Source organism: Aquarana catesbeiana, linkage group LG05 (assembly GCF_042186555.1).
Source record: "Aquarana catesbeiana isolate 2022-GZ linkage group LG05, ASM4218655v1, whole genome shotgun sequence".
Classification (NCBI taxonomy): Eukaryota; Metazoa; Chordata; class Amphibia; order Anura; family Ranidae; genus Aquarana; species Aquarana catesbeiana.
This window is the reverse complement of record NC_133328.1, coordinates 56,195,437-56,215,710: the sequence shown is the minus strand read 5'-3', so window position 1 is coordinate 56,215,710 and position 20,274 is coordinate 56,195,437. Positions and strand designations below refer to the sequence as shown.

At 43.0% G+C, this 20,274-nt stretch overlaps 1 pseudogene; it reads right to left on the bottom strand.

Moving 5' to 3' along the window:
- The window catches only part of LOC141145934 (sperm-associated antigen 6-like), a 156,160-nt pseudogene extending 136,195 nt beyond the window's left edge, over positions 1-19,965 (bottom strand).
- Between the last annotated feature and the right edge of the window lie 309 nt (positions 19,966-20,274).

Genomic DNA, 20,274 nt, shown 5'->3' with positions numbered 1-20,274 from the left:
AAATGGTTTTAAAGGTAAAAATAGCTTAAGAATCTCATAGAAGAACATGGCAGGTTCAGGAATGAGCATGTTTCACCAAGGAAGAGAGGCGCTTTGACAGCTATTATCCCAACTCCCTAAGACCAGCTTCTGATGGCTTCCTGATGCTTCATAGACAAACACTCATGGTTAACACATCACCCTCTCTTCTCCATAAAAAAAGAAAAATATGTCTCCCCAAAAGTGTTTAACCCAGCTAAAAATATCCGTGCAATAAGCCCTTCTAGGTGTAAAATATCTATATTCACTTATCCACACGCATTAAAAAATCCTACTCAGCCACATTATTGCATCAACAGGTGACACTAGAATTAGGTCCATTCATTGCCCTGCCTTTCAGTCAGACATCATAATATAAGGCAGTATGGTGAATTAACCAGCTTTATGAATAATATTTATGATCTGTTTTCTTCATATATGTTTATACCTGCTCTTGAAGCATATCATTTGTCAAATGGTAAATGTTCTACTTGTGCTTGTTGTCACAGAAGCCTGCCTACAGCTGTCTACAGTTATCTTTATTTGCCCATTGCACATTCCACTGTCTCTGCTTAACACATGGCTAAAAAGCTCATCTGAACATTGCACTTTAGGCACAATGCCTGGTTTAGTAGCCAATATAGGTATAAGGGGCTGTTATGGGTAACAGATTTTTTTACGAATGTTAATTATGTTCCAATTTTGGCTCGTATGTCAACATTTAGCTGAGCTTTAAAGACTAAGTTCACCTTTTGTAAAAAATGATAAATGCACATACTTTTGCAGCTATCAGCAACATACATATACATTAATGAGGAAAAAAATGAACTTAAATGATTTTAGCAAATGGCTGCAATATAACAAAGAGTGAACAATTTAAAGGGGTCTGAATACTTTCTGTCCCCACTGTATATATATATATATATATATATATATATATATATATATATATACACAGTATATTCTACTGTGCAAGTTTTAGGCTGGTGTGAAGAGATACTATGATGTAAGAATGATTTCAAAAATATATATTTGAATTGTTTATTTTTATCAATTTGCAATTTCAAAGTGAGCAAACGGAAGAAAAATGTAAATCAAATTAATATTTGATAACCTCCGACGGCTTCCAATACCACCTCTACACCCATATCTATCTCTCCACTCCTCAAATCTCCCCCTTGATCTCCTCAGGTATAAAAAACTTACTGAGTGACATATCAGTATGGATGTCACACCACTTCCTCAAACTCAATCTTTCTAAAACTGAGCTTGTAATATTTCCTCCTCCCCAATCCCCTCCCCATGAATGAATGAATGAATGAATGATTTGTAAAGTGCTGCAAATGCGAACTGAATCGCCTCAAGGCGCTAGATGCGTTCTCTGTAGGCAGCCTCTAGAAAAGGAAGGTCTTTAGTTTTTTCCTGAAGGCCTGGTGGTTTTCTTCCATGCGGATGTTGGTTGGAAGAGCATTCCATAGTCGAGGTCCTTGGACTGCGAATCGTCGTTCTCCCTTTGCTTTGTAGCGGTATTTGGGAACGATAAGGAGGTTTTGGTTAGCTGATCTAAGACTGCAATTCGGTGTGTAGTGTTTTATTTTTTCCCAGAAATATAGTGGAGCGTTTCCTTGTATGCATTTGTGGGTGAGGCAGAGGGTCTTGAATGTGATCCGATTCTTCACAGTTAGCCAATGTAGGCTCTTTAGGGCTGGGGAGATGGATTCCCAGGGCTTTTTTCCTGTTAAGAGTCTTGCCGCCGTGTTTTGGATGAGTTGCAAGCGCGCAAGCTGATATTGTGGTAGTCCTATGTAGAGCGAATTTGCGTAGTCATGACTTTACCAATAAGATCAACGGCACAACCATTGGTTCCTCCACACATGCCAGGGTGCTGGGTGTAATCCTAGACTCTGACCTCAGCTCCCACATCCAGTCGCTGGCTACATCTTGCCGCCTTAACCTCCGCAACATTTCCAGAATGACAACACAAAACAACTTATTCATTCCTTGGTTTTTTCCCACCTCAACTACTGCAACTCTCTCCTAACCAGCCTACCGTTACACAGGCTATTCCCCCTTCAGTCTATTATGAATGCATCTGCTAGACTAACACACCTCACCAACCGATCCGTGACTGCGGTTTCTCTCTGCCAATCCCTTCGCTGGCTTCCAGTACCCCACTGTATAAAATTCTAAATACTAACCACAACATAGAAGGCCATCCACAATATCGCCCCCATCTACATCACCAACCTTATCTGCAGATATCACCCAATTCATGCTCTCCACTCCTCCCAAGACCTCCTGCTCTCTAGCTCCTTTGTTACCCCCTCCCATGCTCCCCTCCAGGACTTCTCTATAGCTTCTCCCATCCCCTGGAACTCCCTGCCCTGGTATGTCCGGTCAGCTCCTAACCTGTCCATCTTTAGGAGATCCCTGAAAAATCATTTATTTAGGGAAGCCTATCCCACACCCACCAAAGGACTGTATCCGAGCTGGGGGTGGCCCGGGTACAGTCCTTAGGTGGGTGTGGGACCATCCCCCGCAGCTATTACCTTTTGTATTGGGGATCTCCCTTTCCTTCTGTATTGAACTGTATTTTAATTGTGCTGTTGTCACTCTACATTGTAAAGCGTTGTGCAAACTGTTGACGCTATATAAATCTTGTATAATAACAATAATAATATAATAATATTTGGTGTGACTACCCTTTGGCTTCAAACCAGCATCAGTTCTTACACTTGCAAACTTTGTAAACTTGCACAAAGGCAGGGATTTTGTAGGATTAGAGTCAGGCATATGATTAACTAATTAAACCATGCAATTGCTAATGATCATCATTTTCATATGTAGGTTGAAACACAGTCATTAATTGAAACAGAAACAGCTGTGTAGGAGGCTTAAAACTGGGTGAGGAACAGCCAAATGCTGCTACCAAGGTGAGGCTGTCAAAGACAGTTTCATGTCACAGGTCATACACCATGGCAAGACTGAGCACAGGGACAAGACACAAGATAGTTATTCTGCATTAGCTAGATCTTTCCCGGAAAAAAGATTTCAAAGCAGACTGAGGTTTCAAGCTCTTTTGAAGAAGCACAAAGAACAGGCAGCGTTGTGGACTGGAGATGCAGTGGTCAGCCAAGGAAACCTAAAGCAGCAGATGAAAGACACGTCGTTCTTAATTCCCTTCTACATCAGAAGATCATCAGCACAGAGCTGGGGGAAACCATTGGGACCCAGGTACACCCATTTTACTGTCCAGAGAAGTCTGGCCAGAAGTGGTCTTCATAATGGAATTGCTGCCAAAATGCCATACCCCTGATGTGGAAACAAGGCTAAGAGATTCAAGAATGCACGAAAACATAGAAACTGGGGTGCAGTGCTGGGCACTATTGGGGCGGCACTGATAATCAATACTCTGATTATCTGTGCAAATCACTCCTTTGAGAAAATGTCGCTGATTGGCTCTCCTCTCCTAACGCTGTCAGTGTGAGGAAAGGAATTGTCGGCATTTCCTTGTTTACATGTGATCAGGTGTAATTGGACACAGCTCATCACATGGGTAAAAAGAATCTTTCCTGAGATCAGTGCAACGCCGCGTCCCAGGGACAGAGCGCACCACTGATCACCGCGCTGCACGAGAGAGTGGGACGATGTCATATGATGTCATTCCAGAACGAGAAAGCCGACGCCCGCCGTATTGTAGTTAATCACGGGAGGTGGTTAACTACTAATATTAGCCTAGTTTATGCTGGGGGGGTTGTGATGTATAGTATGTATTTTAAGTGAATGAATGAAAATAAAGGCTAAGGGGTGTATGTATAAAAAACTTGCTTTGGAAATGTCTCATCATTACCACAAAAGTCATGAAAACTCCCAAGGTTTGTAATATGTCTAAAATGCCATTTTCTTTTTGTTGCCTTTCGCCTGGCGAAAATAGCCATAAGAACATTTGATCGCAAGAGTTAAAGAACCTTTACGAATAGGGAAAATAGCCTAACACTATAGGCTAAGAAGAGTTAACCATAAGGAGGAATAATATAAGAGAGACCTCTGCACTGTGTACAATCTATGTAGATTCCTGTATAAAAGGCTGAACGAATAGATGTTCGGCTGAGCGAACCTCCAGCTGAAGTGTGAAGTGAAACATTCAGCAGCAGTATTACCACTGCTAAGTGTGACAGCTTTCTGCTCAGGGCTCCTTGTTAGGGAGCCGGAAACCAGGCATGATTGATGTGAATCTGCATCACTGGATGATGTGATTACAGCTAGTATTGGGCTATTTTCTCTATTGCTCAGATGTTCATTAACCCCTTCACGCTGACATAACACATACATACCTTTACACGCACATGAACTTTAACTGCTTGAGATCCGCGCTATAGCCGAATGATGGCTACAGCGTGGATCTGCTTTGCCGGGAGGACGTCTATTGACGTCCTCCCCTTTGCAGCCTCGCCACGCCCCCCTGAAGGCAATGAGACTTGGGTGATCATAGATCCGAATAAGGGGCCGACCCCGGCCCCTTACCATGTGATCAGCTGTCAGCCAATGACAGTTGATCACGTGATGTAAACAAAGGATCGGTAATCGTTTTTTTTTTTCTTCTCACACTGATAGCGTGAGGAGAAAAAAAGCAGATCACTGGCTTCTGTTTGCAGGGACATCAGTCCCAAAGAGGAAGAGCTTCATGTGCCCACTAGTACCGCCTGCCAGTGCCACAAATCAGTGCCCACAGTGCCCACCAATAAGTGCCCACAGTATGTAAATGCCACCTATCAGTGCCCACCAATGGTGCCAATCAGTGCCTCATCAGTGCCACCTAGCAGTGCTGCCTATCAGTGTCACCTGCCAGTGCCAATCAGTGCCCATCACTGCCACCCATCAGTGCCCATCACTGTCACCCACCAGTGCCCATCAGTGCCAGCTATCAGTGCCACCTATCAATGCCCTTCAGTGTCACCTATCAATGCCCTTCAGTGCCACCCATCAGTGCCACCCATCAGTGCCACCTCTCAGTGCCCACCAATGCCACCTATCAGTGCCCACCAGTGCCACCTCTTAATGCCCTTCAGTGCCACCTATCAATGCCCTTCAGTACCGCCCATCAGTGCCACCTCTCAGTGCCCACCAATGCTACCTATCAGTGCCCACCAGTGCCACCTATTAGTGCCCATCAGTGCCGCCTTATCAATGCCCATCAGTGTCGCCTTATCAGTGCCAATCAATGGAGCCTATTGGTACCCATCAGTGCAGCCTATCAGTGCCCATCAGTGTAGCCTCATCAGCGTACATCAATGAAGGAGAAAAACTACCTGTTTGCAAAATTTATAAACAAAATATAAAACGGTTTTGTATTTTTTTTTTTTATTCAGTTTTTTAAATTTTTTTAACAAAAAATAAAAAACCCAGAGGTGATCAAATACCACCAAAAGAAAGCTCTATTTGTGAGGGAAAAAAAAGATAAAAATTTCATTTGGGTACAGTGTTGACCAGGCAATTATCATTCAAAGAGTGACAGTGCTAAAAGCTGAAAATTGGTCTGGGCAGGAGGGGGGTTTAGGTGCCCAGTAAGCAAGTGGTTAACGGCATCCCAGTCTTTGGTAGCCAATCAGAGGCTTCCACAACAATCAGGTGTTTTTGGGTACAGATCATTAGTAGGGGACCCAGGGCTCTTGGTGAGACCCTGATCTCTATGCTGGGAGCGCACTACAGATATGCATATATGCAGCCCCAAGACAAAAAGCCCAGTCCAGTGAAGTCGCATATTCACTATTGGGACACCTGCCTTTACACGCACATGAACTTTAATGGCATCCCAGTCTTATGCCCCGTACACATGGTTGGATTTTCCGACGGAAAATGTGTGATAGGACCTTGTTGTCGGAAATTCCGACCGTGTGTAGGCTCCATCACACATTTTCCATCGGATTTTCCGATACACAAAGTTTGAGAGCAGGCTATAAAATTTTCCGACAACAAAATCCGTTGTCGGAATTTCCGATCGTGTGTATACAAATCCGACGCACAAAGTGCCACGCATGCTCAGAATAAATTAAGAGATGAAAGCTATTGGCTACTGCCCCGCTTATAGTCCCGACGTACGTGTTTTACGTCACTGCGTTCAGAATGATCGGATTTTCCGACAACTTTGTGTGACCATGTGTATGCAAGACAAGTTTGACCCAACATCCGTCAGAAAAAATCCTAGGATTTTGTTGTCGGAATGTCCGATCAATGTCCGACCGTGTGTACGGGGCATTAGTCCGTAGGGTTCAATATTGAGTTGGCCTACCCTTTACAGCTATAACAGCTTCAACTCTTCTGGGAAGGCTGTCCACAAGGTTTAGGAGTGTGTCAATGGAAATGTTTGACCATTCTTCCAGAAGCACATTTCTGAGGTCAGGCACTGATGTGGACGAGAAGGCCTGGCTCCCAGTCTCCACTCTAATTCATCCCAAAGGTGTTCTATCAGATTGAGGTCAAGACTCTGGGCAGGCCAGTCAAGTTCCTCCACCCCAAATTCGCTCATTCATGTCTTTATGGACCTTGCTTTGTGCACTGGTCTATATCATTTGGTGGAGGGGGGATCATGGTGTGGAGTTGTTTTTCAGGGGTTTGGCTTGGCTCCTTAGTTCCAGTGAAGGGAACTCTTAAAAGAGAAGTATGGGTTTTTTTTTTTTTTTTTTTATATTCATACTTACCTATGTGGATGGAGCATCAGACCAATGCTGCACCTGTCCCCCGCTGCCTCTTCACTGAGAATCGAGCCACCGAACACTGCCGATGGCTCAGTTCTTTCCCCTCCTCAAGCAGAGAGATGCTGCCTGTCATTCAGCATTTCTCCTGCTCAGCTCCTCCGCGCTTATTGGAGCGCTGAGCTGTGGAGGGGCGGGGATCGGCCGTCTCAGCGGCTCACCATCAGTCAAGGCAGCTGGCGGATCCAGACTTCAGAACTCGGGATGAAATGCTGCCTCGACTAAACTTGGTGACATCAGCGGAGAGTTGACTTCAGGCTGCTCTCTGCTGAAAACGGGTCACAGGAGTGCAAAACGGATTGCACTCCTGTGACCCAGAGCAGAAGCCCAGCCTAAAAAGCTCAGGCTGAACTTCTCCTTTAAGGTGTCAACATACCAAGACATTTTGGTCAATTTCATGCTCCCAACTTTGTGGGAACAATTTTGGGATGGCCCCTTCCTGTTGCAACATGACTGCGCACCAGTGCATAAAGCAAGGTTTATAAAGACATGGATGAGCGAGTTTGGGGTGGAGGAACTTGACTGGCCTGCCCAGAGTCCTGACCTCAACCCGATAGAACACCTTTGGGATGAATTAGCATGAAGACTGCGAGCCAGGCCTTCTCATCCACATCTGTGCCTGACCTCACAAATGTGCTTCTGAAAGAATGGTCAAACATTCTCATAGACACACTCCTAAACCTTGTGGACAGCCTTCCCAGAAGAGATGAAGCTGTTATAGCTGCAAAGGATGGACCAACTCAATATTGAACCCTACGGGTTAAGACTGGGATGCCGTTAAAGTTCATGTGCGTGTAAAGGCCCAATAGTGAATATGCGGCTTCACTGGACTGGGCTTTTTGTCTTGGGGTCACATATATGCATATCTACAGTGCGCTCCCAGCACAGAGATCAGGGTCTCACCAAGAGCCCCAGGTCCCCTACTAATGATACACAAAAACACCTGATTTCGGGTCACCTGATCATTGTGGTAGCCTCTGATTGGCTACCAAAGTGATCAGTCACTGTAAAGCCCACCCCTGTGTTGAGGAAAAATACATTGTATTTTTCTCTCTCCTTGCAGAGCGTGTGTAAAATAAACAAATAAATAAATACATACATAATAATCCTAAAAAATAAAGTAGAACATAAAGTAAAAAATACGTAGATCAAGGTTTGATTTGGGTCAGTGCCAGGGTTAGTGTTTGGGTCAAGTAAGGGTCAAAGGTCAAGTCAGTATCAAAGGTCAGGGTCAGTGTATTTTGGGTAAGATTTTTTTTTTCAAAACTAGTATCAGTGGCAGTCAGTGTCGGTGTGCACTACGGGTACAAACAACAAATAACATACACATATGTGGTATTGCTGCGATCCCCAGGGGCAGGAGAATTTATTTTGGGTTGTTCTTTGGTGGTAGGTTATGGTAGTAACAAGAAATATGCAGCTACATTTAAACTGCAGCTACATTACATTTTTTTTTTTTTTTTTACGATTTTGGGCCATTTTTCCTTTGATAATAATAAAAAAAAAAAAATCAGATGGTATCCATTACCATTTACCATCAAAATGAAAGCCCAATTTGTCCTGAAAAAAAACCAAGGTATAATCCACCTGCATGCACAAAGTACTTGTGATGATATGTACGGTTTTACTAACAAATGTCAAAGTTGCAAACTTGTGTTTAGGCATTAATGTTTGTTTTGCCCTTAGGCGTGGAGGGATTAAATCTTATGGTCAAAAGTTCTTACGGCTATTTTCTCTTAGGTTCGAATGTTAGCGAATGTTACATTCTACCAGAAAAAGGCAACACATAGAAACTGACATTACACACATGTTACAAACATTACAGGTATTATTTATTACTTTTGTGAGAGACATTCACAAAGTATATTTTTTATACATAGACCTCTCAATGTAATGTCATGTAAAGTAAAATGTAAAATCCTAAACAATCCATACAGTAAGAAGAAGAAGCAGCAGTACTAAAAACAGGCAGCCAATAGCTGGTTTGGCAAAATGTGACCATTTTTCAGAGAGCTACACAATCCAAAAAGCTGTTGTCACCCATAACAGGGAAGCAAGTAGGTTAATTTATCCTAAACACTTGTCTTTTAGGCTGAATAGTCATTTACCTTGACTTGAAGGTCCTCTGAGCTTTTAGTGTCCATGTAAAGAGTCAACACATTGGCAGCACATTTGCTACAGCTACAGCACGTGCGTGCTCTGGAGTGTGTCTTCCAATTTGGCCAAGGGACCAGGCAGCAGCTGCCTTGATGTGATCTTCAGCTTCCTCAGCCAGGCAGATGGCTAATTGAGGGACCCCCTGCAAGGTTCAACACAAAAGTCCACACTGAAAAGCAATGCATAGCAAGTAAGCTCCCTGATAACACAAACCATTAGATAGAAATCATGGCTTTTATTCCCCCTCTGTCTTACCAATTTATAAGAGGAGAGGAAACTATTTCACCTATGCAATTATCTGGTCTCCATTAATAACCTCTCCATAACTAGCAAGCCTAGACAACCACAAAGGGTTAAATGTTTGTCAGGTACAGATTATTATAAGTATTTCCAGTGGTGCTATAGCTCCACCAGCTGGTGCTATTTTTTTTTGGGGGGGCGGCAAACAATCCAGTTGGTTGGATCACCCGCACCAACCCCCCTCCTGTCAGTTGGTCGGTCAGTCAGTCGGTCACCAGCACCGCACTTACCCCATCTGGGTTGCAGGCAGTGCTTCCTTCGGGCGGCAGCTTCAACTGGTGTCTCCTCGGCTTCACATCGGCTTCCCCAGCGTCTCCTCCACCTCTACCTCTTCTCCTCCAATACGTATGCTTCTCCTCCCAGCCAATCGGGTCTCAGGACCGGCTTCCTGATTGGCCAGGAAGAGAATTAGGAAGACAATAGCGAGTATTAATTCACTATTGTCACACAACTGGGTGGGCTCAGGGTGCAGTGCTCTGCACCCTGAGCTCACCCTTTTTTGAAGCCAATTAGGGCCTCAGGCTCTAATCATGTGCTTCTAAAAAAAAGCAACAAAAAAACCCCTCATTGAAATCCAGTGTCCAGTGTCCAGCACCCTGCATATAGATTAGGGGCCGGGCGCATGGATAAGGGGGGCACCGTCCCTGCGCCCCGTATGGACGGGCCGCCACTGAGTATTTCCCTCACCCAGCTATCCATCAATATGGTCTCATTGAGGGTTTTCTCAGAGGTAGAGAGCTGAAAATAATGCAGGATATGAGTTAAAGATGATTATGATTCTATTACAAGTACACTTCGGGATTTTTTAGCAATGAGGAGAATTATGAGTAGTTACCTGTAGCAACCAATCAGCTTTGAGAAGTTTTAGAGCAGCCAAAATTAAAGATAGCGTTTTATATTAAAACAAGCTTTCTGATTGGCTGCTTCACTTTGTGCCATTTATATTAGTCTTTGTCTATTTTAAATCTTTCAAATAAGAAATGAATGAAAGAACATCAGTATGATAAAAGAGCTATTAATATTTTATGGCCAGATAATTGTTCTATGGATGTTGTGACTAGATACTGCATAAAAGCCAGAAAATTAAAAATGGTGGAAACACGTTTAATCGACAAGAAAGCAGTTGTCCTTATAATACGATCATTTCCCACATCTTTCATTCATACCAAAGATTTCTTCAAACAATACGCAGAAAATCATATTGATGACAAATTACTCTCATCTATATCTATCTTTTAAAGCTTTTTTAAGCTTTTCCCTAAGATTTAAGCCAGATCCCTCTCTACAATACAATGCTTTAGTGTATGCAAACATTATTGAACTAACAAGTGTTGTATAACTAAAGACATGTGGAATATTGAATCACATTAACCCTTTAGATGATTAAAGAATATGTGAACCTTTTCGGTTTAAAATAGAAATGCAAGACAAAACATTTGTGTGGAGTGGGGGTCGGCAAGCCATCAATTTGAAACAACTGGTCAACCGTGGGGAGCCAACAGGTGGATCGTGACCACGACTCTGCTTCTCCCCAGTCTCCACCGCTCTCATGTTCTCTGCAGAGCGGCAAGCAGGAGGCATCATAGTGCTGGATAGAGGGTGCTAGCAACCAATCACCAGCTTGTAATTTTGAAATATTAACTCTGGCAGCTCCCGCTTCTGCCTTCCACCCAGCACTATGTCGTCTCCTGATCTCCACTCTGTTGTACACACACAGTACACAGTAGTCAGGTAGGAAGTGCTACCTACACAGAGCTATGTGTATATGGGGGGGGGGAGATGATGTGAAGGGGACAGATTAGACACTGTTGGAGGGGGGCAGGGGACACTACAGTGGGGGGGGGGGGTGATGTGAAGGGGTAAGAGAAGACACTGTTGGAGGGGAGACAGGGAACACTACAGTGGCGAGGGGGGTGATGTTAAGGGGTAAGAGAAGATACTGTTGGAGGGGGCACAGTGGGGGGGGGGGGGGTGATGTGATGGTGGGGACAGAGAAGACATTGTTGGAGGGGAGACAAAGGACACTACAGTGGGGGGGGGGGCTGATGTGAAGAGGACAGAGGAGACACTGTTGCAAGGGGGACAGAGGTGGACACTACATTAAGGGGATTGTAATGAGAAATGGACAGAGGACACTGCTTTAAGGGATGGGGAAACAGAGGACACTACTTTCAGGGGGCAGAGGACACTGCTATGGGGGGGGGCAGAGGACAGTACAGTGTGTGGGGTGTGATGTGAAGGGGGGCCAAAGACACTGTTTTGGAGGGGTACAGGACAATACTGGGGGGAAGGGGAAAGGGGGCAGAGGACACACAGTGGGGAGAATTTGAAGGGGGCAGGGGGGTCAGAGGACACTGCTTTGGGGGGGGGGGGGGCAGTGGACATTACAGTGAGCGGTGTGAGGTGAAGGGGGGCAGAGGAAACTGCGTTGGGGAGGTACAGAACACTAATGTGGGGGGAGGGGGGCAGAGGACACTGCTATGGGGACAGAGGACACTACAGTGGGAGGGTGATGTGGAGGGGACAGAGGACGCTGCTATGGGGAAGGGGGGCAGAGGACACTACTTTGCTTTCCTCCATGTTGTCCAAGCGGATCTCAACCTCAGAAAGGTTGCCTTCCCCTGATGTAGAGATATAAAAAAAATTATATATAAATACTGTTGTTTTACTTTTATATATGTCACATGACCTCTGTTCTCAACTGCAGAAGGGTCTTGGAGAGCTGAGGGTGGAAACCGCAGGGGTGCGTGTCAGCAGGAGGGAAAGAAACGGCAGTACACTGATCTTCCTGCGGATTAGCTGTGAATGGTGGTGTGTCAGCAGAAATCTGACCACTGCAGTACAAGCAGGCTATGTCCCCAGGTACCCAAGCAAAGAAGAAAATTGACCATTTTGGGATGGATATGCTTCCATGACAGGCGTGGTCAGTTTGAATAGGAAAGCAGGGGGGCTGGCAGGATCACCAGGTGTTTCACAGAAAGAAAGCAATGCAAAGAGAACAGGATATTTTTTGATGCAAGTGGATGGTAGACCAGGCACACATCAGAAATATGACATGTTGAGGTAACAGACACTTTAGGAGCAGCAGGATACATTACATCTCTACAAGCAAAAAAGTGTAACAAAATACTTAGCGATGATGTAACGGAATAATTGTCTTATAGGGCATTTTTATAGTATTGTGCATTATTCTTAAAGCTGAACTCCAGCGTTAGCTTTAGTCTCGCACAGTTCTACGGGATTCTTTCTTGTACTAAAATTGCTTGCTCCGATTTCACTGCACATTGTGAGCTTCTCATAATGTGCATTAAAAGCTGTATCACCCAGCTCATTTTCTGGCTGGAGAATGTCCATCAAATTCTATTCTTTTCCTTTCAATCATGTAGGCTCAGGAGTACATGCAGGCGTTACCTTGAGTAGTCTGCATGCAAATGCAGCCTGCCTAGGAAATCCCAAAAACTCCATACTGACTCCACCCATCAAAGATTCTTGTTATTTGCATAACCCTCCTAAGATCCAGTGCACTGCTTACATCAGGGCAGAGGCTTTTGTGAGAAGAACTGAGGTAGGGCGCAATAAGGGTTTTAGAAAGCTACTATGTACAACACCCTGCCTGCCCCCTTCCACTAGCCATGATCTACCTGCATTGCAAAGAAAAGCACAGAGATTACTGGTTTTAAAACAAGGTATGTAATGAGAATGGAAAGGTTTTGTTATAAAAATGTATTAGCATGTTGATGGACTGTGTGATATTAAAAATTTTGGGTCTGTCAAAGCTCAAGAAATTTGGTGCTTTAGACATTGGAAATATTGGGTATAAGTAAATATTGTGATTATGGTAAATGACTTTTTTCTTTTTTCTTTTTCAGAAGAAATATGATGTTGGTGGAGGGCTAGTATAAAGGAGAGTGATAGAATGAAATTGTGTTGTTTATAGGGATAGGGTTGAGGAAATTCTTTTTTTAAAATACATTTTTTGGGTGGTTTGGTTGTTTTATGTAAATATATGTTGTCGTGGGGGAGGGTGGGTAAGGGTGGGATAAGTTGGGAGGATAAGGGTGGGGGTTTTGTGATGATATGTAAATACGGTTATTTTATTTTTTCTGTCTTTTTTTTTCGTTTTGAATTGTATGTAAAAAACAAATGTGAATGTTATTTTTTGTCTTTTCTTTGCCGTTTTGAATCATATGTAAAAACAAATGTGAAGGTTATTATTATTTTTTTTTTTTGTCTTTTATTTGCCGTTTTGAATTGTATGTAAGAAACAAATCTGAATGTTTATTTGACTATGTATTTCTTGCTTTATTTTTAATAAAAGAAAATTAAAAAAAAAAATTAGCATGTTGATGAGAAAGAGGGGGGAGAAATATATTAATGCAAAATATAAGCAAATTAAAATTCAGCTTTAAATACCAACAATGGTATCAAGTGAGAAATAAACGCCGCTATTTCTTTTAGTAGCAGTTGTAATATTATTATTAAATGATTGTATATATATTTATTTCTTAAAGAAGAAAATACTTAAAATATATATTTAGTTATATCAATATCTTATCCATATTTTGCTATTATTGCATACAATTTTGTAACTGTACAAAACAAGATCATTCAATCATCACCCCTTGCTTGGATTATAATAGCATGGGAGATGCATTTCTGAGCTTTTAATAGAGTAGTAATTACTAAGTTAGACAGACCCCTGTCCTTGGCTTCGACAGCCATGTCGTTAAAGCCAGAGACTGTGAAGCAGGATGACAAATTGGTGCCTAGCACAAAAGATCCTGACAATCCAATAGAGCCCATGGAGTGTCTGCCGGGTGTCTTTGGTGTACCACATCCACCTGGGCCAGTCTGGAACTGTGAGTCACACCAGATTACCCTTCTTCTAGAGCTTGCAAAGCAGACAAGGAAAAAGCCCTCTAGGTGGTAAACTGGCCCTTGAGACAGAGGATTTGGTTGATGTGGAAGAGCCCACAGTGTATTTGCCTGATGGTAACTCAGGTCGGAGTACCACATCTGCCTGGGTCAGTTGGGTGTTATGAGGTTCTTGGGCACGCTGTCCATCTCAATTCTGTGGAGCAGACGAGGAAGGAGTTTCAGGGCAGGAAAGGTATACCTAAGGTTGTACTGATCCCACAGATTCACTGGGGCATCCACTTCTTCTGCCAGAGAATCTCTGGTGCTGGAGACAAACCTGTCCAGTTTGCTGTTGAATCTGGAGGCCGGGAGGTCCACATCCAGGTTCTAGAACACCTCCAGGTGTACGGACAATTCTCCTGGGTCCAGAGATTACTGACTTAGACAATTGTCCACACCTGGAATATGAAGGGTGGATAAGGGAGATATGTAAGGACTGAAAATACGTTACCATTCCTTCAAAAATTGTATATTGCAGTTTGCAAACAGAGCCTGATAGTAAAACAATGATTTAGAAAGAGCTTTTAAAATAAGGATAACCTTGAATAATGGTCCTAGACTTGTCACTTAAGAGAAAACAGCAATATGCAACATGTGTAGTGCAGTTGACATTTGTGTACGTCGGCATCCCCAACATGTGCATTTAAGTATGTATATGTCAGGGAAAGTGACAGAAGAAACCGTAATTGGTGAAATCTTCAGTTTTTTTCTAGTTAGAGGAGATCATTAAACAGGCGGGATAGCAGAATCCAGTAAACATAGCAGGGGGCTACCTAAGAGGGTTGCGCCTGTTTGGGGGGTCTTCAGAAACGACCCAGCACCCACATTCTGGTTGTAGATAAGGCAGCAGCCAGGAGTATATGCAAGAACCCTTGCTGCTGATGAAGCATGACATACGTCGTGGCAGTAAGAGGGGTTAAGGGATTCCGAACTAGTAACAGCACTGACAGCAACAACAAGCTGTTTTATTTCAAATGCAGTATGCACAGCATCAATGAGAGCTGATATGGTATCTTTCAATTTGGGAGCTATATCAGCTGACTGAGGCCCCTAAGAAAAAAACGTATGCAGCATGGATTTGTGAGACTCTTAGTCATAACATCAGTAGCAGAAGGCTCAGAGGCCACAACAGCTGCAGACATTGCTAGACAATGAAGCTGGAGGGGAAGGAGAAGAAACACAATGACCTAATTTTGCTCTAAAATTCCAATATGGCTGCTGAAAACTCCTCTTTAATGCAGAGCAAGGGGACACACCTTACACAGCAATGGGAAACTCTGATGATCGCATGGACTCTAGTGGGCAATAACGCTACCTACGCTGTAGGTGTTATGTTCCTGAGGCGGGACATTACAGGTCGTCCCCAAACTGTTAGTGGAACGAGAGCTAGCCGAACCCAATGCACCTATGGACATGCATGGTCTTTCCCTGAATGCAAAAGTGATGCTTTTGAGGAAATACCTCCATATGCATATGTGCAGTTTAACAGTCTCCTTCAGTCTCCCCTTGCAGTACTAACTTACTAACTGACATATCAACATGGATGTCACACCACTTCCTCAAACTCAATCTTTCTAAAACTGAGCTCATAATTTTTCCTCAAGCCCGTGCCCCTCCCCTGACTTCTCTATCAAGATCAATAATACAACCATCAGTCCCTCACCTCATGCCAAGGTGCTAGGTGTAATCCTAGACTCTGACCTGTCCTTTCAGCCCCAAATCCAATCACTGTTCAAATCTTCCAGACTTCCCCTCCGAAACATCTCCAAAATACACCCCTTTCTAACCGTTGAAACCACTAAGCAACTTATTTACTCCCTTGTTATTTCTCGCCTTGACTGTTGTAGCATTGGCCTACCTCTCTGCAAGATATCCCCTCTTCAGTCTATCATGAATGCTGCTGCCAGACTTATCCACCTTACCAATCATTCAGTGTCCGCCACTCCTCTCTGCCAATCCCTCCACTGGCTTCCCATTGCCCAATGAAAAAAATTCAAAACACTAATAAGGCTACTTTCACACTGAGGCCTATTTCAAGGAAATAAAGGGTTAAAAATAGCGGCTGTAAAGCACCTAAAAAATGCCTCCCCTGCCACCCCAGTGTGAAAGCCCGAGTGCTTTCACACTGGAGCAGTGCGCTTGCAGGAGGGGAAAAAAAGTCCTGCAAGCTCAATCTTTGGGGCATTGTGGTAGCAGTAAATACACCGCTCCTAAAATGCCCCTGCCATTGAAATCAATGGTCAGCGCTGCCGAAGCGCCCATAAAGCGTTTTGGCAGCAGCACTTTGTTTTAAATAACAAACATGTTATACTTACCTGCTCTGTGCAATAGTTTTCCACAGAGCAGCCTCGATCCACCTCTTCTGGGGTCCCCCACCAGCGCTCCTAGCTCCTCTTTTTCCCCTTGTGTCACCATAGCTCGATCCCGAGCTGTGCTGTGTGCATATATTGACATACACAGTGGGGCACCACCCTGCTCCTTCATCACTGGATTTGATTTACAGCAGCAGGAGCCAATGAGTCCAGTGAGAAGGAAAAGAGCAGCACTGCTTCACAGTCCTGCATCGAGATCAGGCTCAGGACCTCATTTAGGATACTGTGTCCAATTCTGGAGATCTCACTTACAAAAAGATACTGATAAAATAGAACTAATTCAGAGACAGGTAACAAAAATGGTGAAAGGTTTGGGGGATAAAACATATCGAGAGCAACTTCAGGATCTTAATATGTACAGTCTTGACGGAAGAAGGGAAAGGGGAGACAGGATTTAAACCTTTAAATACATCAAGGGGGTGAATAAGGTTCAGGAAGGCAGTCTTTTCAATTTGAAACCAAAATCAAGAACACAGGGACATGACCTTAAACTAACTGGAGGAAATTTCAAAACTAATCTTAGAAAGTATTATTTTACTGAAACGGTGGTTGATGATTTGAGTAAACTACCAGCAGAGGTAGTGAGACAGTTAAACATGCTTCAAACATGCTTGGGATAAACATAAATCTATAGTCAGACAATGAGGTTAATGGAAAAAAAAAAAAAACATTGGCAGACTCTATGGACTACTCAGTCTTTTTCTCCTGTCACTTTTCTATGTTTCTATGTTATTTTTCTATGACCCGGGACAGACCTGCAAAATGTGGGACTGTCCTGAGCAATCCGGGACATGTGGTCACCCTACTTTACAACCACTTTAAGGTCAGTGCTGGTATCTCAAGGCCCAGAATTAGGGAAGCCCAAGTGGGAGAACCAACACCGTTTCCATGGCCCACTGCTACATTCTTCCTTACCAAAGTACACAGTAGCTCCAACCAACCTCATAAGCTTGATCCACCTTATATAGGGATCCTGCCAGAGCGGCAGGGACAACAGGTCACTTCCTATAAAGAAGGGGACCTTAGCTAGGGAATAAGTTAACTCCTTCCTGCAAACTGCAGAATCACACACAATGATGTAGATGAATATAGAAGATATAAAATGATGTGGCAGTTGGATATTTAACCAAATTTGAGCACCTGTAGCCAGCAGTGGGAGCTATTTACAAAGAACTGCATATCACCGACTGCAGCTGTTTCACAGCACTCGATCTTTGCCCTGCTTAAAAAGATAAATGTCACATATGAATAGGTTATATTCATGCAGCAAAAGAACATGTACTCTGTTTGAATATTTAAGCAATAAACAGCTGACAAAGTTTCCAAACTCAAAACGAGCTATTATGATGAGACTTTGAAACAAAGCACTGTAATGGCCTACAGACAACTTTCCCCGATCTACTGAACTCCTATTAAACACTGCCACTGGAGATCTGAATGAGTAACAATTCTCACCTGTGTGTTAAAACAGCTGTTCTAGTTAGGATTCAGAGCATACACTGGGGAATATCTTTTTTTTTTTTTCTAGTTTGTCAGACTAAACCCAGACTAATGAGCTTGTTGTAAAATCTCCATAAATTCACCAGGTTATGGAAGTAAAAATCTAAGCAAGTCCTGGGAATGTTAATCTTTTCATTTGTAGACTCTAATGAGCAGGGCCCTCTGATTCCTCTTGTGTTGAATCATATTGTACTTGTACTGTCTGCTTTCATTTTGAAAAGTGCTGTGCAAACTGTTGGCGCTAGATAAATCCTGAATAATAATCATAATCCATGAAAGAAGAGAATGAACAATTGAGTCACCTAAAATAGATATAAACCCTAACTGAATAACATTTACTCAATGGTTTCTCCAGCTCAAAATCTTCCAAATTTATAGCAAACCAGGGTAAGGAATTTTGTGCCAAAACGGCTTTTTCCCTATTTAAGGAGTAAGTTCAACTTTCAGATTTTCATTAAATACCCCTATGGAATTCTACATCTAATGAATAGTACATACCATAGCTTCCCCTTTTGGAAATAATGAATATCCTTCCTTCCATCTCAGTTGCGGCTATTTTGGGTCCTCTCCAGGAAAAGAACTTGCCTCTCATTCCTCTTCATCTTGCCATTGTACAAAATGTTATACCCCCTAGTGGTCACTCTGGGCCAAACAACCTGCGCACGCTCACAATGTGACCTCTCTCTGCTCCAGTTAACCTTATTAGCAGGTGCTCCAGGCCATTCAAATTCTGCACAGTGCTCTCAGCTAGAGAGGGAGCCCCCCCTCTGGTTCTTGAATGTAATCAATGATGACCCGATTTGCAAGTGTGTCTGGGGCCTAAAGATCTGGTGAGTCTAAGAAGATTATTTATTTTGCAATTGGTCACATAACCATTTGTACACATGAGAGACATTGTGGAACAGTTTTTTATGATAATTTGTATTATAGTAATTGTGTGAGACTTTTTTTTTGGTTTGTGTTAAGGAAGAGGATATTGTGTAGCCTCCCTGGTGCTATGATTATGTCAGATTTATAAATCTCAAAGCGGTACATTGTTTTGCATAGAAATTTGGCATTTTATATTGTAGGCCTGTGATTCTTAGTAAAAACACACTTAAATCTGTCCAAACAAGAGTCTAGCAGACATCCCAGGTATGATAAAGTTTGAAACACGAAATCATAAATTATAATATAATAAATAACTATAAATAAGTATAAAAAATAGTAATAAAATGAATTTCCCCACGAATCACTATCGCTCAATTCTGCAAGTGTTCTAATTTTCTATCGCTGTTTTCTAGCTGGTCTAAAACCACGTTTGAAGTAGAGGAACACTTTTTGGTTGCCATGGACAATCTCGTGTTTCCAGGCAGAAAGAACAGTATATATAATATAAAAGTGCATGCAGGGCACTGGACAAAGCACTAGGGACAAAAGGGAGGTTAAATGATTTGATAAAGTAATGTAATCTGTAAGATTACAGTGTACTGTATGTGTTATGTTATTTGTACTTTTTGAATTTGCTGCCGGGCTCAGGGAACGGAGCCTGGAACACAGAGCGTCGGGTGGATGATCGGGACACAGCGGGGGGACATCGCAGGATCCTGGTAACAAGGTAAGTAACCTGGACCAGGATTCTGCAATGCAATCCCGAGTGTGGCTTTGGGTTACAGCTAATGGTACTGAAATTTAACCCTGAGCCACACTTGGGAATACCGCCAGGAGGGTTAATTCTGTTTTGGTGCATGATATTGAAGAAGATGCACTAGGTTTTGCTTTATTACTGTAGTTATGTTGTTCTACCTGTTTACGGTGGTTTTGGTTTCCCAGCTCAGTGTTCCTCTGGGTGGAGCCATTCCTCTTGGCAGTGATCTCTTCTGTCCTAGTCCTTTGATCCACTGTGGTCTTTCCTTGGTCATTGACAGATTCCACTGTCCTGCAGGGGACTTCTCCTCATCTTCCGCCATCTAGTAATCCTGAGTTGCAGATCCTTAGTTCTTTCTTCCGAGGTCCGGGTGAACTGGATGCTTACATCATCCTCCTTAGATGAGTTGGTGGCTGGAACTGGACCTACCTCCCTCAACATAGACACGGATGTCTACATCCATATAGGAGGATCTGTTATCATCCTAATGGGACCTATGAGTCCCTTGTACCTTTGATCTTTTTATCCTAAGTAGATTGTTTTCGATTTTTTTAAAAACACGGCCCACATGAATGGATAGTGGGTCTGTATAAGATCAAATTTTAAATGCTTCTCTTTATCTTTGGATATG